The sequence below is a fragment of the Mus caroli genome, chromosome 19 (assembly GCF_900094665.2).
Source record: "Mus caroli chromosome 19, CAROLI_EIJ_v1.1, whole genome shotgun sequence".
NCBI lineage: Eukaryota > Metazoa > Chordata > Mammalia > Rodentia > Muridae > Mus > Mus caroli.
In genome coordinates, this window is record NC_034588.1 from 20,803,896 (window position 1) to 20,809,573 (window position 5,678).

The 5,678-nt window shown below is 42.3% G+C and overlaps 1 protein-coding gene across 2 annotated transcripts in view; it reads right to left on the reverse strand.

Annotated features, from left to right (window-relative positions):
- C19H9orf135 (chromosome 19 C9orf135 homolog) overlaps window positions 1-5,678 on the reverse strand; it is a 97,696-nt gene that overhangs the window by 90,785 nt on the left and 1,233 nt on the right. The window lies entirely within an intron of this gene.

The window sequence follows — 5,678 nt, forward strand, 5'->3', positions numbered from 1 at the left end:
ACCTGGGTGACCCTTACATATTACCAAGTCCCGCTGCAGTAGGAGTACAACCTTGGCTATCTCTGGAGCACAGCCTCTTTGTGCTTTCAGAAAGCACTTTCCAGAAGATGTCACCTCAATAATGCTGGTCTCTTCTTAATCACTGCTAATTTCTTAGCTCCAGCTAACCAGCATCAATAGTCCCAGTAATGCCAAGTTTTTGTTTTAGAATTTCTGGTATCTTGTTAATCACAGCTGATTCTTCAGCCCCAGCTAACCAGAACCACAGAATCTTCACAATCAAAACAGCAATGGCCCTGAAAAGAGTCTTGAATTTTCCCTCTGAAATTTCACAAACCAGNCCTCCATCTTCTGCACTGTTCTCAACATTATCTTCCAAGCTCCTACACAACATCTGACAGAGCTCTTAACAACNAATGGATCTTCAAGCCCAAAGTTCCAAAGTTCTTCCACAGTCCTCCCCACAACATGGTCAGGTTGTCACAGTAATACCCCACTCTGCTGGTACCAATTTGTCTTAGTCAGGGTTTCTATTCCTGCACAAACATCATGATCAAGAAGCAAGTTAGGGAGGAAAGGGTTTATTCAGCTTACAATTCCATACTGCTGTTCATCACCAAAGGAAGTCAGAACTGGAACTCAAACAGGTCAGGGAGCAGGAGCTGATGCAGAGGCCATGGAGGGATGTTCTTTACTGGCCTGCTTCCCCTGGCTTGCTCAGCCTGCTCTCTTATAGAACCAAGACTACCAGCCCAGAGATGGTCCCACCCACAAGGTGGGGGTGGGACCCCTTGATCACTAATAGAGAAAATGCCTTACAGCTGGATATCATGGAGGCATTTCCTCAACTGAAGCTCCTTTCTCTGTGGTAACTCCAGCTGTGTCAAGTTGACACAAAACTAGCCAGTACAAGAAGAAAAAGCAAGCATTTCATTAAGGGTGAGTCCATGACCATCATGGCAGGAAACATGGCAGTAGACAGGCAGGCCTGGCACTGAAGCAGTATAGCTAAGAACTTACATCTTATCCATAAGCATGCAGCAAAGAGAGTATACTGGGCCTGGTGTGGGCTTTTGAAACCTTAAAACCCAGTGACACCCCCTTTTTCAACAAACCCATACTTCCTAGTCCTTTCCAAACAGTTCTTAGACCTAAATACTCAAATATATATGTGTATAGGGACCATTCATAGTCAAACCACCAGAGAGCTCTAGCACTCTGTGTCTTTTGGGTTTCCAGCTATCTCATCTCTACTTGCTCCTTCTGGAACAGGTCTCCAGACCTTAGCACAACTGAAGCCATGATGGAAGTTCAAGTCAGGTCTTGGTAGCGCATAGGAAGCAACCCCTGCCAAAATGGAACTAAGACCTGATCCATTCAAGTCCACGGTTCTGGGAAAGCTTCAAATGTACTAAGCTTGCTTTTAGACTTCTGTGCTTTCGCTTCTGGCTAGCTGTTCTTGTCGACTGAGATGTGCCAACCTAGGATGTGGTTTTTGTACTTAAAAGCTCACCATACAAAAGGGTTCAGACTGCACTTTGGGTTCCGAACTCCCAGTGTAGTAACTGGCTGGCTAATGAAGACTTTGTATTGGCTTAAACCCACATCCAATTAGTCTTCTCCAGTGAATGCCTCAAACGGTGTTAACCTTTTCACTTATGTGATAACCATGTATTCACCTCTCTCACTGAGTTCTTATCCCATATCCCAGGGCCTGGTCTTCTCACTCTGTTGCAGTGACCCCCCCAAAAAAGCCCCTTTTAATGCTTCCTGTCTTGAATTCAAACTATATGCTTCATGTGTGGAGATCAAATAACTGAGTCTTTTCCAAAGGTGCAGTAAAAGGTTAATACGATTTCTCTTAAGTTGCTATGTTAAAGTTGAAGGCATGAAAAATAAAAGAAGAGGAAGCTCTCATGAATTTCAGCGGCATACAAGCTGGAACACATGGTTAGGCAGGGCTTTTCTCTCTCTTTTTAATCCTAGGCTGTAATGGAGATGCAGTTGGGGGTGGAGGTGGGGAGGGGGCAGGGAAGACTGCTGGCCAGTAGAGCTTTACATAACTGTAGTTTGGACCTCAGAGAAGTGAGGACTCTGAATACTTTAGTCAGCACCCACAAGGACACAATAAGAGTAACATATCAGATTATCTGTTTTCTACTTAAGGACACAAAGATAGGCCTGTGCCTTGGAATGGCCCTCATCTCCAAAGGAAGGCCCTAAAGCACATGCACCCCCTGCCTGGGTAGCACAGCTGTACAAAGATCTGAGAGTCTCACAGAAATATCAATTTCCCCTTTACCTCTGGTTTACTATCCATGTCCAAATTAGCTTTCGTAAAAAAATCATTAAAACAATGAAGTTCCCTGCCCCCACAATGATCACATTTAACTCCCCCTGCTTCTTTTTCTCTCTTTCTCTCTCTCTCTCTCTCTCTCTCTCTCTCTCTCTCTCTCTCTGGGAAAGTGTAACTCTCAAGGTCTTTACTCTGTGGCTGAGGCAAGAAAGAAAAACAATTAAAATTACAAATTTGTAAAATTAATCTGAGTCCTTAAAACTAGATATTGCCATGGAGACGAGAACAGGATCTGTCTCCATGGAGATCTGGATAAATTTTTTTCTTTAAATTATTATAATTTGTTACCAGGTGTCAGTCTGGCCAAGGAACAGAAGAAAATGAATGAACGAATGAACAAATGAACAGACGAATGAATGAGTAAACTCTTCTCACATGAGAGAATTTATTAAAGTATAATTTGTTCTGTTTCTGATTATTCCAATGAGTGGATGGGTATCCCAGGAAATAATTTTCTCTCACTCAACTCAGAATTTCTAATGGAAATGGCTTATGATGCAGTTCCATAAATGCTATAGAAAGGAATGGGCGAAGATGAATTCTGGGAAAGGTATTTCTTGCTGGAAAGCAGCAGGCTGTGCAAGGGTGATAGGCTCTATATCTCCTTAGCATCCTAGCTGTAAGGAGGGCATGGGTCTCAGGTGATGTCATAGATTAAAAATAGTCCAAAGGTATCCCTTAACCTCCATCCCTTGTCACATCTACCTTACAAAGCTGGTTTGGATATGTGCAGTGAGGTCAAACAGACTTCTATTACATGCCAGATAGAGAGAAGCAGGGAAAATCCACGTTTAAACAACTATGAAGAGTAAATCAGAATTTCTCCTAGTTACACACTGCAAATATATAAAGTCCCCGGTGAAGTACTCAGTTGAAACAGACACCACAACAGTAAGCCTAGACCTTAACAGTTGAATTTAAAAATCACTAATAAATATAATTCAAGAAACATTTAAATGAATCACAAAATAAGGCAATCAAAAAACTAACAATCCTGGGTTTGCTGGCTGCGCTTTCCTAAGTGCACACACTCAACTTTACACTGTCTTGTCAGCATAGACATTAACGACTGGTTGGTTTGGTGAAGGGCGAGCAGGGTGTCACCAGCTTCAGAAGATGTCACTGCTTCCAAAGCTTTTCAGTAGATTCCCACTAGTGCCTTTCTATAGAGGCACTGCAAACACTCAAGAGCACTGAAACAATCTCTCCCAGAGGAAACAGGTTTAGGTCCCTGTGACCTCCTGGCCATGTTTTCATGAATCAATCAGTGTCTTAGGTGTTCCTGGTTTTTCTTGTGTAGTTAAGAGATGGAAGCTGGGGCTTCCCATTTACCAGACAAGCACTCTTCTACTAGATTGCCCACCCCCCCCACACACACACACCCAGGCCCATGTGTACACCTGCTTAAAGACATCTTATTTGATATATGTGTGTGCTTCATTAATACTGAACTTATCACTGACAGACAACACTAGACCTCACACCTGAACAAAATTTGTCTAATGCATGTTTTTTTTTTCATAAGTTACACCCACATGACTTTCTCATGCTTAGAGTCATCAGAAAATACTACATCATGGTGCCTGTGGGCATGCTAACAGTCTCACCATCAACAAAACCACAGAAATGCAAGAGAGCAAGGAGCATAAAACAGACCACAGAAATGACATCTATAAGAGGAAAAGAGAAGAAGGCAGATTTTTGCCTCATTTGGCCTTAATATTGAACATGCACATGGGGTGGAGGGAAGGCATTGAACCTTTTTGCCTCTCTACACATATGTATGTGATGGGGAAAATTTATCTCAAGCACTAATTGTGATTCACAAGTAATCATCACCCAATAGGTGAATTTACACAAGAAATCCATAAAAAGTGTCAACTGTATTTCCTGCATGAAGAGACTCTTTCTAATCCTTGTTACCATTGTTGTTACTATACAGTTCCCTTGCCTATCTTTGGAGTTCTTATTCTTTTTTAAGACCTACTCAAACACACATGCACACACACACTCAGACACTTCATAGGATCAGGCTGCATGCAAGCATGTAAGGACATTTTCTTAATTAGTGGTTGATGTATGAGGGCTCAGTTTTTGTGGGTGGTGCCATCCCTGGTCTGGTGGTCCTGGGTTCTATAGGAAAGCAAGCTGAGCAAGCCATGGAGAGCAAGCCAGTAAGCAGCACCCCTCCATGGCCTCTGCATCAGCTCCTGCATCCAGGATCCTGCCCTGTTTGTGTTCCTATCCCAACTTCCAAAAATGATAGCTTTATGAAATGTAAGCCAAATAAACCCTTTTCATCCCAACTTGGTTTGATCATGATTTCTCATCACAGCAATAGAAACTCTAACTAGAACAAAATGCTTTATAAAAACATCAATGAATTCTCTCTATGTCTGTGTCCCTAATATAGTCCAAAGTGCATGACATATAAATATTTGCTGGGTTGAACTTGTAAGCAGAAGAAAAAACCCTATACATGTTTGGGAATGGCTGAAGTGGCTTACAGTCCTCCCTACTGTTCGAATTTCTGCTCTGTTACTGATATCCATGCTGCTTATAAGTTAACTTCAAAGTGACGGTAATGCAGAAGGGAACAGAAATACTGTCCCTTTGAAAGCCCTTTCTCATTAATAACCTACAGAGGTGATTTCTATTATGATCCAAATCCTTACAGCACATCACGTCCACAGAAGAGCTAAGTGTTTTTGCATAAGAGCTATTAAATAAGATCTTTATGAACAAAGCCAAAACAGGTTGCTTAGGACTCCACCCCTGCCCAAGCAAGTAAACCATCAATGTGAGGTCTGTTTCCAGAATAAATTTTATTGTTGAAAAAGAGTCTGTCCCCGTGTGGCTTTGGATTTTGTGACTATACAAGCTCTCGAGCTGAGTTTAGCATGGGCAGAGAGTACAGTCTGCGATGAGAAATGAAGGCAGAAGGAGTGGGCTTTGGGGATGTATCTAGCAGACAGGCTTTTAAAAGTCTGCAGAACACCAATGGCAGGCATCACAAACAGTCCAGGAATGGTTGTGTGCATGCAGGCCTAAGGTCAAAAGCATTCATTGCTCTTCAAAGGCAACGGCGGCATAAAGTAGACAAGGCTTGTGGCTTCATTTCTGTCTTCCCACTCCCCCCTCCAAGTTACAAATATTTTGTAAGTAATTATTGTAATATATTTGGCACACACACACCCTTAAAAGTGTCTAGTTTTCTCTAGTGTTGACATCACAACTATTGACTAGTTGAACACAAGAGAGAGATAGGGACAGAGAGACAAGACAGAAACAAAGAGAGAGAGGGAGAGGGAGAGGGAGAGGG